General features: G+C 38.3%; 1 protein-coding gene across 2 annotated transcripts in view; it reads left to right on the top strand.

Annotated features, from left to right (window-relative positions):
- Positions 1–26,209, top strand: part of MSRB3 (methionine sulfoxide reductase B3) — a 165,469-nt gene that overhangs the window by 372 nt on the left and 138,888 nt on the right. The window contains exon 1 of one of the 2 annotated variants that reach the window (XM_027594867.2): positions 76–221. The exons of the other annotated variant lie outside the window; for it this stretch is intronic. The gene's annotated coding sequence lies outside the window, so the exon portion shown is untranslated. Of the gene's footprint in view, positions 1–75; positions 222–26,209 lie in introns of those variants that run through there. 2 annotated transcript variants of the gene reach the window in all.

Raw genomic sequence — 26,209 nt, 5'->3', positions numbered from 1 at the left:
GACTCGGCTGCCCGCGCCCAGGAATTTCCCGTCATGCCTCCCGCCGCCCCGTCCGTCGCCCGGAGCCTGGGAGGGAGGGAGGGAGGGAGGGAGGCTCGGACGGCAGCGGCGGCGGCTCCCTGGCCCTTCCATGAGCCCGCGGCGGACCCTCCCGCGCCCCCTCTCGCTCTGCCTCTGCCTCTGGCTGGCCACGGCCGTGGCGCGGGGAGCCGCGCAGTCAGGTAAGTTTGGGCTCCCTCCCCGCCTCGCCTCCCCTCTCCCAGCCCAACCCTGCCGAGGTGAGGTGTGACCCAGACCCCGGATCCCCTCTGAGCGCCGGCTGCGCCCCCTTCAGCCTCCTGCGGGGACGCCCCCTGTCCTGAGCCGGGGAGGGGCGCTGAAGGGGAGCGCCCCGCGCGGGCGGTGAGGGGGGGGGAGCGGATGGAAGGAGGTCAGGCTGGCTTCGCCCCCGCCTACGGGAGGCATCTGGCCGCGTCGCTGACACCTTATCCCGTCCCCGGAGCGAACCTGAGCCCGAGGGACGCTCTCGCCCGACGCGGGCCCCCGGGAAGGGGCTTGGCGGGGCCGCCCGCCGGAGGCAGGGGAGGGGCGCCGCGCCGGCTTCGGGAGGGCGCGGGACCAGCAGCGGGGGCCCCCGCCGAAGTGCCCGCTCGGATAACGGGCCGGGGTGCGTGGGAATGCGCCGGCCAGGCCCGCGCCTCTCGCCGCGCGTCCGGAGGGGCGTGGGGCGCCGCGCGGCGCTGGGGGCAGCGCCGGGAGCGGCGGGCGGCGAGCAGGGGCGCACCCAGGGGCGCACGGTTGCCCGCCCGCCGCGTCGGCCGCGCCGGGGGCTCGGGCTCAGGCTCCCGCGGGCCCCGCTGGTATTTAATAGGCCAAAACAGAACAAAACCCCGAGTTTGCCAGGTACCAGTTTTGTTTTATTTTTGAGCGGAAAAAAGCATCCGAGTCTGTTTTTTAAGTTTTACACCGGACTATTTAAAGTCAAACTATGTGAACGAAAGGGGCCATTCCTGCCTTCCTTGGTTTAGGACTATGATTATGGTAATTCTGAAGTCTTAAGAGAGGATTTTTAAGATAATTTTCTTTAAATCATGTGGAAAATATCACGAAGATTTTTTATAAGGTTATTATAAAAGGTAATTATTTGAAATTACAAATGTAGAGTTTAGGTAAATGTGAAATTGAATGAACTTTGGTATTTGTGATGAGTATCCAACTTACTAATCATCAGAGTTTCTCAGTTCCTAATTTTTTCTGGAATGGAAGAACAAAAATTGTAATACCTCAGTTGAGATTAGAAAATTTTAGTTTGTTTTTGTTTTTGCCACTAGAAGACTAAAACGTCAACATAAGATATGGCTCGCAATTAGGACTTAGGAATTAGTTGAAAGCTGACTCTATTAAGCATAGATTATATTCAGAACTCTCTGGTCTGTCTCTTCATATTTCCGTGTGCAGCATTGGTGGCAAGACAGATTTTAAAAGATAGTTGGTCTATAAAAAAATCTTCAGGATTCATGTACTTTATAAAATTGCCAATTTAGATTAACGGGAGATTTTTAAATTGTTTAACTTTATTAAATGTGCAGTTTAGAAATATTAATTTAAGTAATGATATCAATTTCATGGTTGCTTCTGACTAGAACTGTTTTTCAGAAAGACCTACTTTTTATGGATTCATATTTTAGGAGTATCTTTAATAGTACTTCTTGGGAAATACAAGAGGTTCTAACTGCACATTTTATTAGTGGTCTTCTAGAAAATACTGTGCTGCACAATAAAGAGTGGATTGTACTGCCAGGGAATATATGTTTTTGTTTTTTTTTTTCCCTCAGTGATGTGTTGACTTACCTAATACTTGTGGTAAAGCAGCCCTTGAAGACCAAAATCCACTGTACTGTGGCCCCTTGCCAGCAATTTTGAACACCAAGTTTATGTTTGGATCACTTAAACATTCATTCTTTTAATTTTGGTCCCAGCTGACATATAAGTTTAATTTCTGATGACTTTTATTAGGGCCCTATGTGAACGTCTGGAATTTTTTTATATTAAAATAAGTTCTCTGCCATATAGAATTTTGTCACAGTGCCTAAACTGCCTATCTGCCGAGGTTGCAAACATATAGCATCATTTACGTTTTGAATCAACTCACAGTTTTTTAGTTTTTAAAGGTGCTTGTTCTAGTATTTTAACTAAAATGTTAACCCATTAGGTCAGAAATCTTTACTATTTTGCTAAACTCAAGTAACAAGAATATCCAAAAAAGATCCCAACAGTAGTTGCATAGATTTTTTTTCTTACATTTTCTAATACATTTATCCTTTTTAAATTAAAAATAAAATTTCAGCCATTAAAGAGAACTTTAGGAAATACTGCTTTTTTTGGTTCTATTATCTGGTCACAGTTCTTTGATTTTATCGCGCCTGTGTTACTTATTATAGTTGGGGATTTGGTTCAGATGTTTAGCTTCCTTTTCTGTAAAATGATGAAGCTGGACATAATCTCCATGTCCCTTCGAACTCCAGGGTACTGTAATATTGTTTTTGTTTATATAATCCTGCAGAGCCGCCCACACTACATTGATTCAAACTTCTGATTGTTAACTCTGACTTGCTATACATGTTAAACTGGTCTACTTGTGGTCAGATCTGATTGGTGTGGATCCAGCTTGTGGAACATCTTGATATCTGGCACATGCACACAGATGCACACACGTTGACAGAGTTCCATGATATTAAGCTTCTGTTACTTTCTCTTCCCCTCATCTAATAGCAGGAAGTACTGGTTAAAAACTGTTCTTTGGGGCAGTTAAGTCCAGGCCCTAAGATGGTTTGGTATTCAGTTTTGGAATTTGTGTCTGGGTTAGGGATACCACTGTACAGCACCCAAACCTTCCTGTGGTTGGGAGGTTGTGGCTAGTTATTTGGGGGCATTCCAGATGAAATGCCCTACATTCCTACAAAATGCCCTATTGATCATACTTGGACCTACCCATCTGGTTTATTCAGAATTAAATTGAGATTGGATAGGAGGGTCATCAGATTGCTATTTAATTTGCCAGTTCTTAGCATCTGTGATTTCTGTACAGATATCTCAAGGCTTTACTTTGAATATTCTTATATTTTCTCCTTTCTGGGCCAGTTTTTCTTTTAAAATGCTCAGCGTGGTCCTGGATCCTTGTTCACATATTTTCTGTATAGCATACTAAAGTCATCTTTATGCCTTTATGGAAATGCAAGGAAAGAGAAAAGAAATTATAGAGAAGATAGGCCAGTAATAAATCAACCAATTGACTTTATGGAGGATTTGGTTATTGCCTCATTTAAGCTTCTGTTGCAAGTAACAGAAATGAACTTGAACTAGTTTTAGGAAAATGGAAGAAAGGAATTTGATGGAAGCTAAATGCAGACAGACCATATTAGGGACCAGGGACTGGAAAACGTGGAACTTTCCCTGTCTTTACTCTTTGCCTTTCTTTGCTTCATTGTTCTTTCTTTGCTGACCAATTTTTTTTTTCTGCTTTCCTGTGTTCATGGTTGAATTTGACTGCTCAGCAGCTCCTGAGTATTTACGTGTCCCTCAGTTCACAGGGAAAGACTAAATCATTGAGGCTTGATTCTGAATTCCTGAGAGAAAGAACCTGATAGACACAGTTTGTGTCTTGATAGAGATTTTCCCTAAGATCTTTTCTAATTCTAGAGTTCTTTGTAGTATGTACTGCAGACATTTATGTGGTTTGATTTTGCATTTTTACATTTTGTATTATGGGGTTATTAGTCCTTAAAAGGTGTAATTTTCTCTTGATTGCAGTGTGTGTAGGAAAGAGTATGCCACCTTCAGTGAGATCCTAGGATGTTGGAGTAGTTCATTCATACTGAGACAGGAATGCTGAAATGCCCAAGAGGAGCCTTTGGGGAGTGAACAGAGGGTAGCACCGCATTTAGGAATCATGAAGCAGCTTGGGACCCACCTGACTTGTGAAAATCCTGTTTAATAACAGCTGATCCATCTTGCAGATAATCATCTGCATATTTTCAGGAATTCACTGAAATAAAATGCTGGGCTCAAATAGCTCTTAAGGGTGAATTCATTAAAACTAGGTAAGTGATAATTAGAGAGAGACATTCAAAATAGTAATAGTTGAGTGAGTTCCACAGTTATTTTCCTGTTTCTCACCCATGTCTAGCATTTTCCCTCTCTCCCTTTCCTTTAGACCGCTTCCGCTGTCTGGACTGTTTTTCTCTCCTAACCTGTCCTTCAGGCCTCCATCTCATGGTCTTTTGCGAAGCTTTCTTCACCTCCTAGAATTTGTCATTTTCTTGTGTTTCTAAGACATTTTGTACCTTGATTGGAGCATGATTTTACCATCTTGTGTTATCAAATCCATATGTAATTTATCTTCCTCATTAAACTATAAGTTCTATTAGACCAGTGAATCATCTAGAAGAATTCAGATAAGCTATTAGCACCCATCATCCCAGGCATAATGATACCAGCTTTTTCAAATGTTCTGAAGCTTGAATGGCATCCTGCTTGTCACTACCTTCTTCTTCAGACATTGGAGCTCAGTCACATTGCTCTTCTTTCTCGGTCCTTGTCTGTTTTCTAGATGTTACAAGCTGTTCCATGAATATTCCAATTTCCCATGTGATAATCAAATATATAGAATGATAGGATCTTTTCCTGCAAACTGAGATGGATGGGGAAGGAGAGTATAGCAAACTCATATGGAAGGAAATCGACTTGTATTGAGCACCCAGTATTTACCAGATTAGATAGAGAGGGCAGGTATAGGAAAACATTGGAGCATATATGAAGGAGAATAGTGGGGAGATTAAGTATAAAAATTGAAAATTAGGTTTGGCCTAGAACATGGAGGGCTAGGCTAGAAAATTTGGACTGGCTTAGTAAGCTATGAGATTGAAGTTCTTTGAGTCCTCAAAATCAGAGTTGGATTATAAGATATATTATCTAATAATTCAGAGGATGAATTGAATCAGGAAAGAAACCATTGGATTCATAAAGAAAGGTTATAGGGGATTTTCTTAGAGAATGAAGACCTGAGCTAGGGTGGTGGTGATGAGATTGGAGAAATGTTGCTGGGGTAGACCGGACAGAAATAGACAATTAATTGGAGATGGGGAAAAAGAGGGATGACTAAAAATGATGGGAAGATGTTAAGGTTGGGCAATTACAGAATGTGAACTCACCAGGTTTGTGGGTGGGGTAAAAAATGAGTTTTGTTTTAGATCTATTGTGTTTGAGGTGGTGGTAGAACATGCATGTGAAGATGTGTAGCCGAGTCAGAACTGTGAGGCTGTGACTTGGAGAGGTCGGGGCTGGAGATTAAACATGTATGAGTAAGGAAAACTAAAAATACAGGGGAAGAGAAAACATTTGTTGACTGGAGGAAGAGGAAGGGCACACGAAAAGCATTATCATCAAGAAGATGCAGCTTCTTCCGGTTTGAATGATGCTCCATCAGTATATGGCATTCTGTCCATGAGCTTTCCTTGTTTAGGGGACACCACATGTACTCATTCCATGAACAGTACATGGGAAGCCTTGAACAAAGGATCCTGCAGCCAGAAAGACCCTCCCAAACTGTGAAATTGTTGCTGCTACTTTCCGTCTTAACCTCTTCAGTGGCTTACCTTTAAAGTAAAGGACTAACACCTTAAATGTCTTCATCATCACCAAGCCTTGCTTTTCTCTGTACTCTGAGCTTCCTACAAGTGGTTCATTTAGCTTTGAACACACATTTTACTGTCTCCTCCTCATTCCTCCCTTTGCCTTCCCCAGGAACATGAAGCCAATGTGATTCCCGCCATATGAAGTACTCTGGTTTTTTTTTTTTTTTCCTGGTCCTCTATGGGTACTTTTTATTGCCATGGTCAAGTTCTTATCCGTAAAACAGTTGTTGACAATTTCCTAATCTATAATAAAAATTTTATAATAAATCACATCCCTACCTCTTTCTTACAGAACGCCTTGTTTTTCTTATCTCTTCAAGTGTTGCCTGCAAGGTTCTTGAACACTTGAGTTGGCCACCTGGGCCATCATACCTTGATCTGTGACACTGGGCCATGGTAGCCTAGAGCAGCTTTGGTACCTGGCACTTGTGTGACTGCGTTACACCGCTGAGTGCTGTTTATCAGGAAACCGCAAGACAGTTTCTTGATACCTGTCTTTCTGAAGGAAAGCAGAGGGAATCTACTTCATTGAGAGGCCTTTATTTGCCTAAACTGCAGAGTTTTGTAAAATATGGAGGTGACTGCAGGTGAAATAGAGAAATGATGCTGGTGTAGGAAATGTGCTCACAGGGCCTAGCTTCCTCATCAGTGGGGTATCCTGATTCTGTTTCTAAGAATAGTATACACTTCATAACATTTGTCTGAAATGGCATATTTATGTTCAGTATGGAGTGTTAAGAATAATTTCTGACTTGTTTAAAAAAAGGAACCCTCCCATATTCTAGTAGTTGTGCTTTTAGTAGCTGTTGACTGAGAAAATACATAATAGCAAAAACCCACTATAAAAATTTTAAATGAGTTTTTTTACTATAAAAGCATTCTCATGTTCAGAAAGTCCACATATGTGGAAATTATGGCTTCTAGAGTCTATAGACAGCTTGATTTCTTGCTTTGTGGATACTCTCAGGGAGGTTCTGGTCTCAGCTTTCAGTGGCTCATTGTCATCTCACTTTAGAATGTGGAGGAGAGTTTTGCTTGAAAATCTGAGCCATGGTTGAAATTTTGGAATGACAAGAAAGTTCCTTCTCAACATCTTCTAGGAATAGCAGTTGCCTGTTTGATGCCAGGCAATGTACTTTATGCTAAGACTGGGCTGTTAAGCAGTCTCAGGGATGAGTATATGAATACTTTTTAAAAATTATATTTTCAGGCATATGAGCATCATTCTTAGGGCCATACTCCTGTTTTTTTAGTATGAAATTTAGTAGGTGGTTTTCATGCAAGTATATACCTATAGCAATCTCTGTTATGGCATAACTATCTTCTATTACAATAAATTGTGTTACACAGTGAATCTGTATGGTTTCTCAGGTCAGTTTATTTTCTTTAAAGGGAAAAAAAAAACCCTGCAAACAAAACAAAACCAACCAATCCCTCAGTACATGTTAAATTTAAGGCAACACTGAAAATAAGCTTGTACTACATTTGGAGTCTTTAAAAAATGTCAGGATAGTTTTTGTATAAATCAGACAGTCCTGAATTTTATGTTTATTCTTTCATTTCTCTTATTGTGTTTGGTTGTCAGAGAATCTGGGCATAGTTGGAGTTGGGAGAGATCTAAGGTGACTATTACAGGTGGATATTTTATCTTAGATTAGTGGTGTATAAGGAAAGAAAGGTAGGGCCATATCTCCCCGTTCATAGTCCATTAAGTAGGATGACAGTTGAGAGACCACAGGTAGTCTGGGAGCCCTGGTCTCACAGTAACTGCGAATGAAAAGGTGCATACACTGTAGTCCTTCCCGATATCTTGGTGTGTGAATATTCAGTCTAGTTAGATCACTGTAGGGAGCCAGGAAGAGCGTGGTTGAAGGTAGGGGATGTTTACCAGTTTGCAGAGCCAGTTGAAAAATTGCAGACTCATTAGTATATTTGCATCCTTGTGTATATGTTCATGTTGCAAAGGAGTCAGTGTAGTGCTGATGAAAAGAACATTGGATAGCAGATTGGAAGACTGGGTTTTCCTCATCCTGTTCTTGCATGAGGCATTTTACACTCTCTGTGTCTCAGTTTTCACATCAGCAAACTGATGTGAAATCTTACTTTAAGATTCTATAGTCTATGGGTTGTCTAAAAGTCTCCAAGTAGCTTTCACAATTTTTAATGGAAATGACATGATTAATAAATGATACAAAGTTGTCTTCTCTTGTTATGTGTGGTTCAAGTTGTCTATTTTGTGGAAGTAAGTATAAATGTTATTCTGTGACTAAGATCTTATGTTTGAACTTTGTAGCCTAATGTGCTCAGTAATTTGATCCATAAGAAAAGTTATATAACCCTTTTAAAGATCCAGTATTTATTTAGAGGATAGATTACAGTGAATTAGAAGCATCATATTGACTATCCCATTTGAAGTGATGGCCTTAGGCACTAGAAACTATGTTGGCTGATCTAGATGTATAGCTAAGAATTGCTTATTTAGGCTTGATGATGTATCTCAGATGGGAATAGTCCTCTTTTAATCAGGGTACACTGCTAGTATAATTTGCTCTTGACCATCCTAGAAATATATTTAATTCTTAAAACTAGTTAATTTGCTCTTATCATTAAAGAAGAAAATCTCCATTGAGCTTTAAAGGAAAAAAAAACCAAAACACTCTACTGATTTGACAGGGAAAAAAAACTTCTCTTGCCTTTATAATATATTAAGTTTTTGCCCATTTGTTATAAATATTTCACATGCACAAAAAGAATATATAACATCTATATATAAGACATAAAGAATGATTTTTAAAAATCTAGGTATCCCTACTCAGCTTCAGAAGTGGAATGTTAAAGTTGCCTGTGTGACCTTCATTTACACCTGCCCTCCCAGAGTACCCAGTCATGCGTTTTGTGATAATCACTTAACACAAATGATAACTAATACACTCTTGCTTTTTCCCCCCAGTCTTGCTTTTTTTTTATAGTTTTGCCATAGATGTATCTATCTCTACATATTTTACTATTTACTTTTGCATGACTTGGAACTCTGTATTAATGGTGTCATCTGCTTTGTAACTTCTGTGGTGTTTTTTTGTTTTTTTGTTTTTTTTTAGATTTTTATTTATTTATTTGACAGAGAGAGACACAGCGAGAGGGAGAACACAAGCAGGGGGATGGGAGAGGGAGAAGAAGGCTTCCTGCGGAGCAGGGAGCCTGATGCAGGGCTCAATCCCAGGACCCTGGGATCATGACCTGAGCCGAAGACAGACGCTTAACAACTGAGCCACCCAGGTGCCTCTACTATGTAACTTCTGTGACTTGCTTTTTTTCCTCCCATCACATTATATTTGTGTTATCCACATTGGTGTAGGTAACTCATTTTTAAAAGATTAACCTTTCTTTTATTATCTATATGTTTTTCTACTTTTTATTTATTTCTGCTCCTTTCACATTTATCTTTTAGGGTGCTTATGTTATTCTATGGAGTCAAATCTGTTTTTTCCCCATTGCTTCACCATCCATATAGTGAATAATAATAATAATGGTAGTGATAATAACAATAATAGCAAATACATACAGATGTTACTAGTCTTTTTACCATTTGTGCCAGCTGCTAGTTTAAGTCTTTACTGTTTCCATATATTAACTTATTTAATGCTCATGACAACTTAATCAAGGAGGTGTAGCATATTATCACGAGAACTCATATATTGAGATTAGGGCCTGAGGTACAAGGCTTTCAGTAATTTGTATGACTATGGTTTAAATCTTGGCAGTCTGGCTACAGAGTTTATGCTCCTGATCATTGCAGTATTGTGACTCCTATTTTTTCCCATTTAACTTTTTTAAGGTATTAAAGTGTTTTTGTCACTTTTAAAAAAGAATGACCCTAGTGTGGTCATCAAGTTGGTTCTCCTGCACAACACCAATTGTTTAAAGTCATGCTACAATTTAATTTACTTCATGGTTAGACCATGACTTTTTCATGCAGGTTTTAAAAAATTCTCTAGGATTTATTGTTGCTTTTTTCCCCCAAATGAAAAAGAATATCTTTTTTATTATTCTTCTAAAATCTTTCAGTTTTTTACTTTGGTATATGGTTTGGAATTGATTTCATTGATTTCTTGTGCTAATTTCAACCAGTTTCTTCATTTTTAGACAGTGGCATCCTTTTTTTAAAAAAAGTATTTCTGTGACCTTAAATGAATCACTTAATCTTCCTGAGCCTTGGATTTCCCAACTAAGTTGCATTTGTTAGGTATAATTATTTCATTAATCAGATATATGTAATTGCTAATCAGAGCCTCCTTTCAGTGTAAAGTAACCAAGGACAGTTTTGAAGGAAAATAAATAAAGGGAAGTTCTTGATAGTGTTTGGAGACTACTGATTTTCCCCAACCCCTCCAATTGCAGAACAAAAAACTTCAGTATACAGAGTAAAATCCCTCTGTACTGTAACTTTCTTGTATAACTTCCCCTAAATTGATTAATTTCCTGATTTTTTTTCTTTTCCATTGTGAGTTTATTATGTTTTCAAATTTTTCCAAGGTCTTGGATAATCTCTTAATAGCCTTTATTTAAACATGCTCAAATTTCTCTTATTTTCTAAAATAAACAAAAAGCCTACTCCACTTGCCATCATCCTCTGCGACCAAGTTGTTTTACAAGTTCTTTATGTCCTTGCTGTCTCTATCTGCTGTCCATCCAAAAATATGTGTTAAGCCTATGCTACGTGTCAGGCACTAACTCATCTAATCTCTGGGGATGCAGTATGAGCTGGAGAGACTAGGAACTTTCATTCTCTGTGTGGAACCAGCATGGCCTGTTGTAGGAGTGAGAAGATAATTTTGTGGTAGGAGAAGGAGGGAGGATGGTTAGAGTTGAGGGCAGAGAAGATGGTGAGATCATATGGGGCTTTTAGGCCATAATGAGGAGCTTAGATATTATTCTGCATGATGGAAGCCATTAGAGTGTTTTCAGCAGGCAATGACAATATCTGATTTGCATTTTAAAATAATCAGTCTGGCTGCTGTGTGGAGAATGAATTGTAGGGGCCAAATGGAAGCAGGTAAACCATTAAGGGCTAGTTTAGTTCATAATGGTTTGGATCAGAGTGCTGATGGCAGAACTGATGGGTTGCTGATGGATTGGATATAGGGTCCAAGAAAATGAAAAGAACCATCCATGCTTTTCCTTTTTTTTTTTTTTTAAGATTTTATTTATTTATTTATTTATTTATTTGAGAGAGAGAGAGAGAGAGAGAGAGAGAGGGAAACATCAGGAGAGGGGGTAGGGTCAGAGGGAGAAGCAGGCTCCCCACTGAGCCAGGAGCCTGATGTGGGACTCGATCCCAGGACCCCGGGATCATGACCCGAGCCAAAGGCAGTCGCTTAACGACTGAGCCACCCAGGTGCCCCATCCATGCTATTCCACTGAAACCGCTTTGATTGGAGCCATTCATGGTGTTCATATCATTAAACCCAGTGAACTCAATTTGGTCTCTATCTTCAGGGCATTTGATACATTGACCATTCACTTCTAGAAATAGTCTTTTCTATTGGCTTGTAACACTGTTATTGTTATATATGTGATCCTAAACTAATTAAATTATCTATGTCTTAGTTTCCTCACTTGTAGAATGACAATACTATTGTTCCTACCACTTATGTTGTTATAATTGTTAAATAAGACAATATATGTAGATTACTTAGCACGGTGTCTTCCACAGAGTTCACTCACAGTAAATGTTAGCTAGCAACATCCTTATCATTGTCCTAATCATCATCATCATTGTTATTCTGAGATAACACTTTCTTTGACTCTCCCTTCTTTGGCCAGTGCTCCTTCTTGGTCCCCTTTGCCTATTCTTTCTCCTCCATCTCACCGATAAATGTTGAGGTTCCTCAGGGCTCTGACATTTTCTTTTCTCATTTTACCCATTTTCTGAGGCCATCAAATTTACTCCATGGCTTCAGGTCCATTTGTATAAAATTAACTCCCCCTGAATCTACCCATAAACCAGATCTGTTTCCTAAGCCACAGTCATATATATCACTTGCTTCTATATTATAGAAGCTTGGATGGCGGTGTCTTAGGCACCTTCAACATGTCAAAAACGAAAGGTTTTTTTTTTTTTTCTTTGCCCAAACTTAAGCCTCCCTTCTCGTTCTCTAATTTAGTAAATGATACTACCATTTGCACAGTTGTTTGAGCCAGAACTGGAGTCCTCCTAATTTTGTTTTCCTGTTCTCATGCACTATATCAAACTTTTGCCTAGAATTCTGCAATAGCTTCCTCATTAGTCTCACTGCTCCTGGTCTTACGCCACCCCCATCCATTTTCCACCTTTCAGTTGGATCTGATCATATTACTCTCTTTCAGTTACTCCCCTTTCTTTTTAGGATGCTGTTCCATATTCTCATAATGCCTTCCAAGATTTGCTTCTGCCTACCTTGTCAGGCTCCTCATCTCCCCTCCTGTACTCCTCACCTACACCTTCCAGCCATGTTCTTCTTTCATCACCGCTGGCCGGCTGCATTCATTCTTATCTCAGTGCTGCTGCTTATCACTTTCTTTGTCTGGAGTACTTGTTTCTTCATTCTTGATGTGAGCAACACAGTCTTATCTTTTATTCTTAATTTAAATGTTATTCCCTCCAGGAAGGCTTTCTTATGCTCCCCACCAAACTAGACTTCTTCCCTCTGTTGTATAGGATCTTTATGCCCCCTTTGTTTCTCTGTGATCCTTATTGCACTTGCTAATAATATCTTTCTCACTAATATGTAAACTTCACAGAGGCGGGACCATGGCATATTGTTTCTCACTTTGTCCCCAGCACCTGTTTGTCAGATAAAGGGTGAATGCAATGTGACTTGCCCAGTTTGGGAAGTGAGAGGCCTTGTAGCTGAGTTTGATGTGTGTTTTTCTTAATCTTTCAGGGTGATAAAGGGGAAGAAGAGAAAAGTTTAGGTTTACTGTAGTTTAATTTTCTGACCCCAGTGGCCACAGGGTAGGGAGGGGAAGAAGCATCAGAACTGGACGTGGCTGGCACAAGAAGTGGTGCCCTAGGTTTGAATTTCTTTTCTCTGATTGAAGTAGCACTCAGAATTTCCAGGGAAGTGCCCCTAGTTTTCCACATTTGCCTGCCTTTTTCGAAAGTCAGCCATGGCAGTGCTTCCCCAGTCTTTGGTATGCTAGGCATGAGCATTGCCTCAGAACCCTTGCTTATTGTGACTCCCAGTGCCAGAGTTAACTCCTGGCTCCAGATATACTGTGCCAGTGATTAAGCCCTTTATACCTGTGACCTACCTGCTCTCTGGCCTTGGCGCCTGTTTAGAATCCTGGCAGGAATCTGCTGGATTCTCTTTCACTAACTTGCAGGAACAGTGTTTGCACATGAGATGAGTTGAGATTGGCCTTTTCCTCAATACATCCCCTCTGCACTTTGTCTAGCAGAAGCATTTCAGAGTGGGTTTCTCCTATTTCAGTTTCCAATGTGGATGCATGTTCATTTTCCTCTATACTCTCTTTTAAAAGGTATTTATTTATATTGCCACCTTTGTGTGGTAGGGTGTGTGTGTGTGTGTGTGTGTGTGTGTGTGTGTGTGTGTGTGTGTGTGTGTGGTGTGCACGTGTATCCATGTGTGCAGTCTCTATCTCTGCTTTTAAAAAATTCCCTCTATGCCATTTCTTTGTTTAGTAACTCTATATGAGAGTCATTTTTAATAGGTGCATTTAAATCATTTATATTTTGTTTTATCATGGACTAGGTGATGACATTCCTTGTCCTCTTGTTTTATCCTCTTTTTATGATCTTTTCCCTTTAGTTTTCAATCTTTTGCCATGTGATTTCTGTGTTTTATTTGCTTTTATATTTCATAGGGATTGGAAAGGTTGACGTATTTTAGGTTCTGTGACCTTGAAAAAGTGTTCAAAAACATCATTGAGCCTAAACTAAATCTAATTATTAAATTTGAAAAAAACAGGATACAATAGCATTTGACTCTTCTCTGCAGGAGGAGTTTTAGATTCTTTTATTTTTTTCTGCTGTGCCTTTGTTAACTAAAGTGGGGCTGTAGATCCACATGCTTAATGTGGAATTGTTATTTTTATATGTTCTCCCTTTTAAGGATTATTTTTATCTTTTTCATTTAATTATATAACATCTACTGCATTTAGTGATTACCACCATACCTTTTCCACCTCAACTTCACCATTCTTAAGGATATTTTGATTCATATATCATTTGGCTACAGTCCATCCTTGAGGTCTGTTTTCCCCCCTGCATGCAGAATATATGCATGCATGTTTCCGGAGCTCTCCTGTTACCTGAATGTTATATAACATTTAGCCCTTTTTTGCAAAACAACATTTAATAAAAAGAATCCAATAAAGCATAATTAGGAGGCTTCAAAATGCTTGTAGAATGACTTAAATGCTAATAATAGTGTAATTATGAAATATAAAAAGTTCCTAGCATTCTGTTTAGAAGAAGAACCTAGGAACAATAGAATTTATTGGCATTCAAATGACAAATTTCTATCAGTCACAAGGTTAGTACTTCTCAGAGTCATGTTGCAAAATTAGTTATAAATCTGAGAACAGTTTTATTCTTTGAATATGAGTGATAATGGCAGTTTTAGTTGAATTTCAACAATATTTTCTAACTCGTACTGAGATGTTCAAGTTAGAGTTGACCAAAAGTTTACTTCGTCGGATTCCTGATACATTTGCCTCATGCATACATAAAGCTAGATCACTCTATATGATTGACTGAAACAGTTGATTGCAAAACTTGAAATTTTTTTTTGTCAAAGATAATGATTTTTTTTGGCAGTCACTAAAACATAATTATTGTAATAGAAAAATTAATCTCAAATTAATCTTAGCTGAGTTGTCTGCTAGACAATTGCCTCATTCTAACCCTGTCCAAAACTAAGCTAATTAAACCCTGTCACATATGCACACACGCACACACATGCACACATACATACACATGCTCTCTTTCACTTGCTGTCTTTATCCCTACACGATATTTCTTGCTTTTCCTCCTCGGAAAGGGGAGTAAAATTCACTGAGCAGTCTGCTAATTACTTTCAAAAACATCTCATTTAATTGTTCCAAAACTTAATGAAATTAGTGTTATGATACATTATGTAGGTAAGGAAACTGAGGATCAGAGAGAGTAACTAATTTGCTCAAGATTTATCAGCTGAGCTAAGTGATGGAGTCAGAATTTGAGTCCAGTTCTGACTCTTTCCTATATACTACACTGCCTAGATACAACATAGGACTCTAGTCCTATGGGAGCTAGGACGTTATGCACAGAGAGAAGGGAAAACAGAGGAAGTGACATTTGAGTTCAGTTCAATGAAAACATTTATTGAGCCTTTATTTTACAGTGTTGTATAACACTGACTACTCTCAAGGAGTTTATAGGAGAGGCATACATAAACCTGAAACTAACACGGAGTACTAGATATAATAATAGAGGCACTGAAGTAGGAAGTAGTATAGAAGAACAACTGATTCATTTTCTCATGGAAGGGATGAGGAGAAGGGTGTGGGGACCAGCTGTAAAGGAAAGTTTCCCAGGGGAGGTGATATCTAAACTGGGTCTTGGAAGTTAAAAATGAAGAGTTCAGGGCGCCTGGGTGACTCAGTCGGTTAAGCGACTGCCTTCGGCTCAGGTCATGATCCTGGAGTCCCGGGATTGAGTCCCACATTGGGCTCCCTGCTCGGCAGGGAGTCTGCTTCTCCCTCTGACCCTCTTCCCTCTCATGCTGTCTATCTCTCATTCTCTCTCTCTCAAATAAATAAATAAAAATCTTTAAAAAAAATGAAGAGTTCATTCTTTATATGAGTATATGGGTGGTATGGTGAGGGTAGAAAAGGTGTGTGGGAAATGATAAAGAGTTGGCTATCATCAGAACATTTATTTATTTATTTATTTATTCATTTATTTATTCAAAATATACTTATTGAATGCCTGCTAGGGGTTAGTCGCTGTGTGAGATATGAGAGACAAAGTAAAGAACAAGAGAGTTCATGGAGCAAATAGCGTACCAGGGAGTGTTGATCACTGAAGTTATAGAAGTAGGAAAAGAAGAGAGCCTGAATGCCAGGAGAGATTGGTTGAATTTTCCCCTGTAGGTGCCAATGAGCATGGAAGCACATGAAGCAGGGTATTGACATGGTCAGAACTAGGAAACAGCAGTTTTGCAACAGTAGGGGGGGTGGATGTGAGGGGAGTCAGGTTAGAGGCAGGAAGACCAGTAAGAGGCCATTACTGTATTTTAGATGAAAGACAAAAAGAAAAGGATGTATTTGAGCAATATCTTGGAAATAAATTTGGCAGCACTTAGTGTCAAGTGGATATGAATGCTTAAAATAGAGAATGATTGAGGATGACTCCCAGATTTGAATTTTAGTGGCTGGGAGTGGTTTTTAACAGGATCAGGAATATAGAAAGAATAATAAATTAGTAAAGAAAGAAACAAATAGAGTTTACCAATAATAAGTTGGCAAAGAGACAAACAAACAAATGAATAGTTTGAGATGCATGTGGAATACCCAGATAATAATTCTTTTTCCCTTCTTCTCCTTCTTCTTCTCTTTCTTTCTTTCTTTTTTTTTTAATTTTAAGTAGGCTCCACACCCAATGTGGAGCCCAGAGCAGGGCTTGAACTCATGACTGTGAGATCGAGACCTGAGCTGAGATCAAGAGTCCGACGCTTAACCAACTGAGCCAGTCAGGCACCCCCCAAATTCTTTTTAAAACACGATTTAATCACCTAAAATTAATTTTAAAAACCCCACTGAAGGACAAAGTAGAACATTTTGCAAAGTATTTTATTTCTTTCACTATATGATCTCATTCATGACTTCTCTTCTCTCCCAAGGCCAACGTGGTACCAAAGGATAGTTGATGGAGGCCATTAAAGATTTATCTCTCAGTGTAATAGAAGGAGTTCATTTTTATAAAACTTTTCCTTTATCTGCTCTATCAGATTCAAACCATAACTCATGCTATCATGAGAATTTTATTTCATAATTTTCTTACTTTCTGCAATAGAAAGTAAACTTGGAGGGAGGAATACTAAAATTCTAGTACAAGAGCAAATATTTATTTGCAGTTTCCAGTGCTAACACCTTCTGTTTTCCTGGAATGGTGGCAAAGTTCTAACTTAAAATATTTGGAACATAATTTAAGGACACATATTTTTAGGACTTATATTCAACTCATTAAAAATAGTCTTGTAGTGGTAGATGTAGATACTGTAGTTTATAGTCCCAGGCATAGGATTTAGTCAGCCTACATTAGCAAGTTTTTCTTTAGATGAAATGGTCTGTTAAATGCAATTCCATCTTTTTTGTACGTATACGCTTTATTTTTATAAAAAACCTGTACATGGTTCTTGGTACATGGGAACTTAAAATGAAAAGCAACCGCCTTCAACTCCACCCCTCCCCATCTCTGTCTCACTCTTCTGGAGTAATGTTTTTAAATCATTCTGGCAGTTCCCTAATTTTAGTTAATATAGTTAGAGCACTATTTCTTGATTCATCTATTTTATATGCTATCCAGTCATGAAAAGTAAGGGTCTGTCTCTGCTCTTTCTAATCTAGTCTGTCTACCACTGCTTGTTGTTCTATTGACTTTTAAATTTCCCTATTGTTCACTTTTGTAACAATAAATAATATATTTGCTCATCAGCTTTTGATAGGCTACTGCGAAGCAGTTGTGACAAAGATTCCAAGGAGAGTGACTTACATAAGCAGCAGTTTATTTTTCTCCCACAGTAGCCCGGGGTAAGTAATAGCCCACAGTTGGATGGATTGGAATAGCTTTGCTTCATGACCTCTTAAGTCTGCCTTCCCCCTCAAGTAGCTTCCTTCTCAGGGTCCAGGCATGCTGCTACAGTTGTGGCTGTTTCCCAGAGCAAGAGGGTGGCTGAAGTAGTGACTTTGTAAAATAGGAGATTCGATCTTTCTCAGCTTATATTCCATTGGCCAACACTGAGTATCATGGTCTCAGCAAGGGAGGCTGAGAAATATAGCTGTGTATTCAGCTAAAATTTCAGAGGGTTCTCTTACCAACACAAAGAAGGAAGAATGGATTCCAAGAGTCAATTAGCATTTTCTAGTCTAGTTAGTATCTCCTAACACTACTTTAAGATGAGGGTCCTGATACTCTTACCCCTTCCTCTACCTTTCTTTCTGGCCTTGTACATTTTGTTAGCTACATAACTCTTCTTTTTGTTTTAAAATGTGATGTTACTAATGTTTACCTTCTCTTCTGAAACCACAGTCAAATCTTTGTATATAGGTGGTCTTTAAAAGTGTATATTGTTAATTCTATACCTATTGTTTACTTATTATTTACTTTAAGGTCAAAAAAAGTGAGCTATTGCTGTAATTCCTTCTCCTTAGGTCCAGTGATCTCTGTTCCACTAGAATGGATATACATTTTTCTAGCATCATGGCAAATGGATTGTTTTTTTATTTCTCAGTTTTTCATAGATTGATTAAAATCAGGGCACTGTTTTTCTAAGGTCTGCATCTGGGCAGTGACTTGTTTATTCAGTAAGAGAATCAGCACTGAATATGGTGAGTGCTCAGGGAGCTTTCAGTCATTTCAGGAAATGAGATCTTTGTATTCAGTCATTTTATTGTGACTGGGAACTACTCAGTTAGTTTTGCAGCTGAGTGAAAACTTTAGTCTTGAAGGGTTTGTATGGGTTTGTTATCTCCAGGTGATCCAAGGTGAAGTATGTCTCCCCTAGCCTTTAATATCTGAATATGAGAGGAGAGCCATGTTTTCTGATCAAGGTAAGAATCTCTTTGGGGTATTTAGAAATAGAAGGGATGACTAATCAGAGAGATCCTGGGATTTTCGAGGTGGTCTCATTGACTTTGTCACTGGACTTCTCACCCTTCCAGACCCTGTTATAAACAAGGACAGCAATGTGGGAGAAGAGATTAACACAGACTTCAGTTCAAATTCTGACTCCATCATTTACTGGCTTTATGACCTCAAGCAAATTGTTCTCTGAACGTGAGATTCTGCTGGAACACATAATCCCCAAATCCCTATGGCTTAAAACACTGAAGGTTTATTTCTTGCTTGTATTGCATGTTCATTGTCAGATGAGGGGGACTCTGCCCCATGTCTTCTTACTCCAGGATCATGGTTAATAGAGCAGCCAACATCTAATTATAGAACATTGCTGGTCACTGTTGGAGAGGGAAAGAAAGTTCTGGAGAGTCTCACAGCAACAATCAAGTACTGTGGCTTAGAAGTGACACACATTATCATTTATGTTCACAACTTACTGCCCAGAACTAATGACATGGCCTCACCCAATCACAGAGGGGCCAGGAAGTGCATTCCTTACTTGCCTGAAAAACAGAGAGCCAGAAATGTTGGGCAAATAGCACTAATGCTTCCCTCAGGGTCGATAGGAGGATTAGATGATATATACCCCCATACAAAATCACCTGGTGCACGTGCTCAAAAATGATGATCATTAATAGTAATATCAAGTAAGATGTATGCATGCAAAATATTTGAATAATATTTTAAAGTGCTACTAAAGATTCTTTCTTGTAAGCTATAAAAGACTATATTATGATATATATGAAAGTGCCTGTAAATTAGAACACAGTGTGCAAATGCAAGTTGATGTTATGCAGTAGATATTAGAAGATGCAGAATTAGAGCTGGATTCAGGGTTGGAGCTAGATCTTTACATGGTTGAAGTTGTAAGAGTAAGTGAGATCTATAAGAAAGAGATTAAATCGTGAGAAATACAGAGGGTACTGAAGGGTAGCCCTGGAGCATAATCAGTTTGAAAATCAGAAGCAAATACAACATGAGATAGAGAAGTAATTTCTGGAAAGGAGGAAGAAAATGATACTGTGTAGTATCATAGAAAAAGTCAAATGAAGAATGTTTTCAATAAGGAAAGTCACTATATAAAATGTTTTGGGGAGACAATGACATTCAGTTCTGCAAATTCCATGGGGGGTATTAACAAATAATCAGTAGAGAATGTTACTTAAAGTAGGGAAGGAATAACAATATTCAGAGGTATCTGTGTGCTAGGTGCTCCACTTAGCATGCTTGCAGGGAAGCTCTTATAAACTCCATGTTTACAGCTGAGATTTCCAAAGCTCGGAGCAAAACTTGCCGAATGAAATCTAACTAGTCAGTGAGAAAGTTTGAATTTAAACTCAAGTACTAGAAAAGCAAACCAAAACTGTACTGTGTAAACACAACAGAATGAAACAGTCATACTGAAAAAATCTGAAGGCATTTTTTGTGGTAGTCAAAAATGATTTATGTGGCTTTTGCTTTCTTGTTGGCACTTTTTAAATATTAAGAAAGACTTTTTAGATGAAACACATATATAATGTAGAAACTATGAGCTGTGAAATCAATGTATATTTTAGTAGAAAAAGATTTGTGTTTTATATTGGAGTTAGAAGTCATAAAATATTACTGTGAGAATGAATAAATCTCTGTATTTAACTAGATGCTTTTCAAAGCAGGAAGCCTGAAAAAAAAAAAAAACATTTAGTAAAGTTACAATTAGCATCAGAAGATGGACTTTTGTCCATAAATCTATTTTAATTATACCATTGATGTACCTTAATTGACACGGTGTAGCCTTTGCATTGTCAATATTAAGTACAATTCTTTATGTCCTTTTCTTACTTTTTATGTGAACTGAATAATAAAGAAAATGTAGATGCTGCAGTATGTAGACCAGAGAGATTTTAGCCTAGTATTTTCTCCAACTGGCTGTCTGACCTTTGATACATCGCTTTATCTCTCTTTTGCTGTTTACAAAATAAGAGGTTTGGATCAGTTCATTGTTTATCCCACTTTTTTTCCACTGAGATACGCATGATGGGTGGTATTTCATGAGCAACATACTCACAGTCATATGGCAGATTTTGATTATAGACTTGAGGAACAATGGTCTAGGCTGCATATTTCTAGTGTGAATTCTAACTCCACTCTTCTCTCTCCCACTCAAGAATTCATGTCAGAAAACAAAACGAGGGTGACATTGTTAAATACATCCTAATTGTTTTCTTAAAAACCTTATTTTCAAACTTTGGCATCTAAAATTTTAATTTTAATTTTAATTATTTTATTTTATTTTTTTTAAAGATTTTATTTATTAGAGAGAATGAGAGACAGAGAGCATGAGAGGGAGGAGGGTCAGAGGGAGAAGCAGACTCCCTGCTTAGCAGGGAGCCCGATGTGGGACTCGATCCCGGGACTCCAGGATCATGACCTGAGCTGAAGGCAGTCGCCTAACCAACTGAGCCACCCAGGAGCCCTGAAATTTTAATTTTTAACAAATTACTTGTGAAACACCTCATAAATAATATTTTACCTGTGGTGGGTGGTAACTTCATGTTCAAAAATTGATGTATTAGGTGTTCTCCAAATATTTTTTTTTCTAGTTCTCAATCTATTTAGTGATACAATTCTGTTATTCTCAAGCATTTACAAAAAGTCTAATTCTTTGGTTATTCTACTTGCAGCTTTTTATTGGTAGAAATTACATGAATTAATAGTGCCATGTACATGATATAGGTTAAAAAATGTTGAGTGAATTTATCAACAAGTTAATTTTCCTTTCCTAGATATAACACTAATTCAGAATTTGTTTTCTTGTCCCTTAGTAGGACATGTACTTTTGTGTATTTCAAAGATCGGTGCTGAGAAAATGGGTTGTAGCATTCTGATCGTTACTTTCAGAAATCTGTCATGACTATTCTCTTCCCTTTGATAAAATAGGTTAAACTTTTGCGTTTGTCCACAGACTAAATGAAATAGGAAATGTACTAATTACCTCGAGAAGTAGTAAGAAGTCTAAAGAAACTACTATTTTCTAACCATTTGTTGTTTCTTAAACATTATGGGAAAAATTATACATGTATTTCTCTGTTCATGTTCATTTATTCCACCAATATTTATTGACTATTTACTGTGCTGGCTACATGCCAAGCAATGTGCTAGACTCATGGTTCTTACAGTGTGGGCTGAGGATGCTTAGAGTCTCTGAGACCCTTTCACGGGAATCACAAAGTGAAAACTATTTTCCTACTAATGCTAAGACATTATTTTCCTTTTTCATTGTGTTGACATTTGCACTGATGTTGGAAAAGCAAAAGTGGGTAACACTGCTGGTGTCTCAGTATGAATCAAGGTAGTGGCAACAAACTTTATTAGTAGTCATTCTATTCTTTATTAACATACACATGGAGGGGCAAGCCATTTTCCCAATAAGAATGTCCTTGATGAAGTAGTAACATTTATATTAATTTTATTAAATCTTGATCTTGAGTACATATCTTTGTAACATTCTGTGTGAAGTAATGGGAAACACACTTCTATGAAGACTTCTACCTTCCAAAGAACAGTGGTTGTTTCCAGGCAAAGCGCTCAAACTGCGGTTATTTAGACTTGGATGCTTGGCATGCATTTTCTTAATGAATGAAGTGATTCTGTCACTTTAAGGAAAACAACTGTCAGTATTTGTTGGCAATGGTAAATTCGAGCTTGCAAGGTAAAAAATAAGTTTTGGAAAACTTGTGTTTACCTCTGTGAGCTTGTTTGATAGCTTCTCAATATTTAAAGACTTTTCTGATGAAATCAGTGGTGATATTAATGAATATGATTTTTGATATTGGTAATGAAATGTGTCAACTTATGAAAGATCTGTATAACCCAGTGAACCCTTATATATTTTTTTAAGATTTTATTTATTTATTTGACAGAGAGAGACACAGCGAGAGAGGGAACACAAACAGGGGGAGTGGGAGAGGGAGAAGCAGGCTTCCCCTTGAGCAGGGAGCCCGATGCGGGGCTCAATTCCTGGACCCTGGGAACATGACCTGAGCCGAAGGCAGAGGCTTAACGACTGGGCCACCCAGGCGCCCTGAAGCCATGTTTTTTAAGTGAACATTGCATGATGTCACAAAATCATGCAACGTTAAAAGATCCATTCAAAATGTAAGATAGATCATTGAGTTTTAATGTAATTGTATGAAAAGTTTATTGACAATAGTTTCAGACTATCATTTGTTGAGTTTTGGTATAGTGTCCAAGAAGAATATCTGCAGTTCTCTGAAAAAGTTATTAAAATATTCCTGCCTTTTCTAAGAACTTACGTGAATGAGACAAGATTTTATTCATATATATAGTTACCAAAACAACATATCACAACAGATTGAATGCAAAAGTAGACATGAGAATCCAGTTGTTTTTTTGTTGTTGTTAAGCCTGATATAAAAGAGATTTGCAAAAATAAAAAACTCATATTTTGGATAATATAGTTATTTTTCACTAAAAATGTCATTTAAGGGGTGCCTGGGTGACTCAGTTGGTTAAGTGACTGCCTTCAGCTCAGGTCATGATCCCGGAGTCCCGGGATCGAGTCCTGCATCAGGCTCCCTGCTCAGTGGGGAGTCTGCTTCTCCCTCTGACCCTCCCCCCTCTCATGTACTCTCCCTTTCATTCTCGCTCTCTCAAATAAATAAATCTTAAAAAAAGAAAAATAAAAATGTCATTTAAACATGTATTTTTTAATGGAATAAGCAAATATTTTTTAAATTACTCAGTTTTAATTTTCAATATAGTAAATATTGATAGGTATAACCATATAAACAAAAGGCATCTTGAGTCCTGGATAGTTTTTAGGAATGTAAGGAGATTCTGAGATCAAAAGTTAAAAAATGGCTAACCCCAGAGATACATATTTTTTAAAGAAGTTCTTTATGCAGCTTTTCTTTGGTTCCCAACGCCACCATGTCCCTGCCACTCCCCTCCCCCTAAGTTGGAAACAATATTTCTTTCCCTGCAATTCCATGTATTTTATTTCTACCTCTATTAAGACATTTAGGGTATGTGTTATATTTCCGTCTAGGCTAGTATAGTTTTTGATAGCACAGACTATATCTTACATCTTTGCATATTCATCAGCTCTTAATACATTTCTTTCAATAGGAACTTACATGGATAAAGTGAGTAATTTTTATAAATTCCTTATCTTAAAAGTGTGATCTCTGAATGGTTTGGAAGATTGATTTAGAATTTTGAATAACCAGGGTTCTGGCTGTTTCTTCTTTGCTTAACAAAAGGGATGCCCAATTCTAGCTAATGGTCTGTTGGTTGCAAGAAGTAAATGACTAACTGAACAAGTCATTCAACAAACATTAGTTGAACATAAACTATACCAGGCACTGTGCTGATAAGAGCAATATTTTTATAGAACTTTATAGTAGACATTTAGATTAGCAGTTCCCAAATGCTGGCCCATGATGAAGTTTCTTCTTTTCATAGTGAAATGAGAAAGACAAAAATAATGAAAAAATTTCCCCACAAAACTAAATATATTCTATTCAAAAGATTATTTTCCTCATTCTTGGTGTTAATAGTCTTTCTTTTCTGATACTATGGTGAGACTAGGGTTTGGGGCTTTTTGTTTTTATTTTGTCCTTATTTGACAAAATTCAAATTTGTCAGCTCTCTGTTGACCCCAGTGGTTATCGGGGGATATTTTACTAGCCTGTGGAAAACTAATGTAGACATTCCTTTGGCATTTGTTGGAAAGAGATTTGACCTTTAGGTTTGACACTTTAAATCCACTAGGATGATCAGCTCATTTATTCTGGAGCTAATTATCAACTTTGTGAGGTCTCTGGATTCCCTGTATATACCATCTTTCTTTGGCAGTTTATTGTTCAACTGCAAGGAAAAAAGTAAAAGGAAATAAAAATAAACTCAAACCAAAATACCAACAAACTAATTTTAGTCAAATTTTTGGATGGCAGAGTTCTGGGGGGGAGGGAAAGATGGAGAAGTAAAAATTTTTGATCAAAATAGGGCATTTGAATTATCTTTGGATCTCAAATCAGATTGCATTTTCAACTTCCCACCTCTTTATAGGAACTGCTAATTCCTGTGAAAGAACCAACTGGTTTTAGTTCAAATTATCCCCTTTAAGCACCAATAGCAGTTGAGATGGCAGAGATGGCAAGGTGGGAAATGGTGATCCATGCGATCAGTCATATATGTAGTCACTCTTTCACTCAGTACATCATGGCTATTGGGTGCCAGGTACTGGGATACAAAGACGAGAAAGGTACCGTCTTTCTGCCTAGGAACTGTATAATCTAGAAGAGGGAGACAGAGACATAAGCAATCAGTGCCCTGAAAATTGTTGTAGGGGATGTGATCGCATGCTGGTCCCTCCGTGGGGACCAGAATGGGAGAGGTTAGGAGTGGAGACAAGGAGAGTAAGGATACAGAATGAAGAAAGACGTGGAGGTTTTTCTATGGTCAAAACCATTTGAGAGGCACCAGTTGAGACAAGTTAAGCAGGTATTTACTAGAACGCCTCTTGGATTCTTTTTATTGGGTAGCATTTCCACAACTATTTGACTATAGACTTGTTTGAAAGGGTATCTCCTATTTCTTAGAACAGGGTTTGGGAAACCCTGAAATATGCATTGGGGAATCATCAAAAAGTTTTAATCAGAAAATTAGACAATTATCTAATCGAATTCTTTTTTTTTTTAAGATTTTGTTTATTTATTTGATGGAGGGAGACACAGCAAGAGAGGGAACACAAGCAGGGGGAGTGGGAGAGGGAGAAGAAGGCTTCCTGTGGAGCATGGAGCCTGATGTGGGGCTCGATCCTAGGACCTTGGGATCATGACCTGAGCCAAAGGCAGATGCCTAACCAACTGAGCCACCCAGGCGCCCCAATCTAATTCTATTCTTAATACATACTGTGTTACTGCTCATTAGGTGTTGTTCAACCAGTGTTTTAAAACACCAGATTATTTCCAAAATGATGTACTAGATATTCTGGGAAATGAAAAAGATGCATAGGACATGTGTCTGGCATTAAAAACATAACATGTTGATTATTTATAAATGTTACTCCGCTATGCAATTATTTGCTTCAAATACAAAAGTGAGGAAGTTGAGGATAAATTCGGAGAATTAGAGATTTTCTGAGTGGTTCTCACTCAGGGCTAATTTCTACAGGGTGTTTAATGCTAATTCTTTCCTCAAAGATTGTCAGTCCTCAGATGCATGTGCTTCTCTTGCCTCTTTTTTGGACTAGGATGGTTTCTGGCTAGGGTTCTCACCCAAGCGGCTCAGGGAGTATAAAAGGAAGAAAGCTGCCAAATCGAAACTTGAATTTTGTGGGGGGGCCATGGCGGGGGTGTGTAGCTGTTGGGTTTTTTGGCCTCAAAAGTACTATATTATCAACATATTGAAGCTTTGGTATATTCAAATGGAGTCAATTCTAGGCATCTTTAGGAAATGTCCTAAAGGTGTATCCAAGGAGTTTAGAGAAAAATTTTGAAAGTGAAAGAGAAAGGGAAGTTGCATCTGGTGGAACAGAAAGAGCAAATCTAGAAATCTGAGAATGTCTCAGACTTTTTTCTTCCTTAACTCCTTACTTTTTTCTCTTAGTGTCAAGGGAGACAAACTT

Source organism: Zalophus californianus, chromosome 9 (genome assembly GCF_009762305.2).
Source record: "Zalophus californianus isolate mZalCal1 chromosome 9, mZalCal1.pri.v2, whole genome shotgun sequence".
Classification (NCBI taxonomy): Eukaryota; Metazoa; Chordata; class Mammalia; order Carnivora; family Otariidae; genus Zalophus; species Zalophus californianus.
Note: the sequence above shows the minus strand (reverse complement) of the source record. Positions and strands in the feature narration are given on the sequence as shown.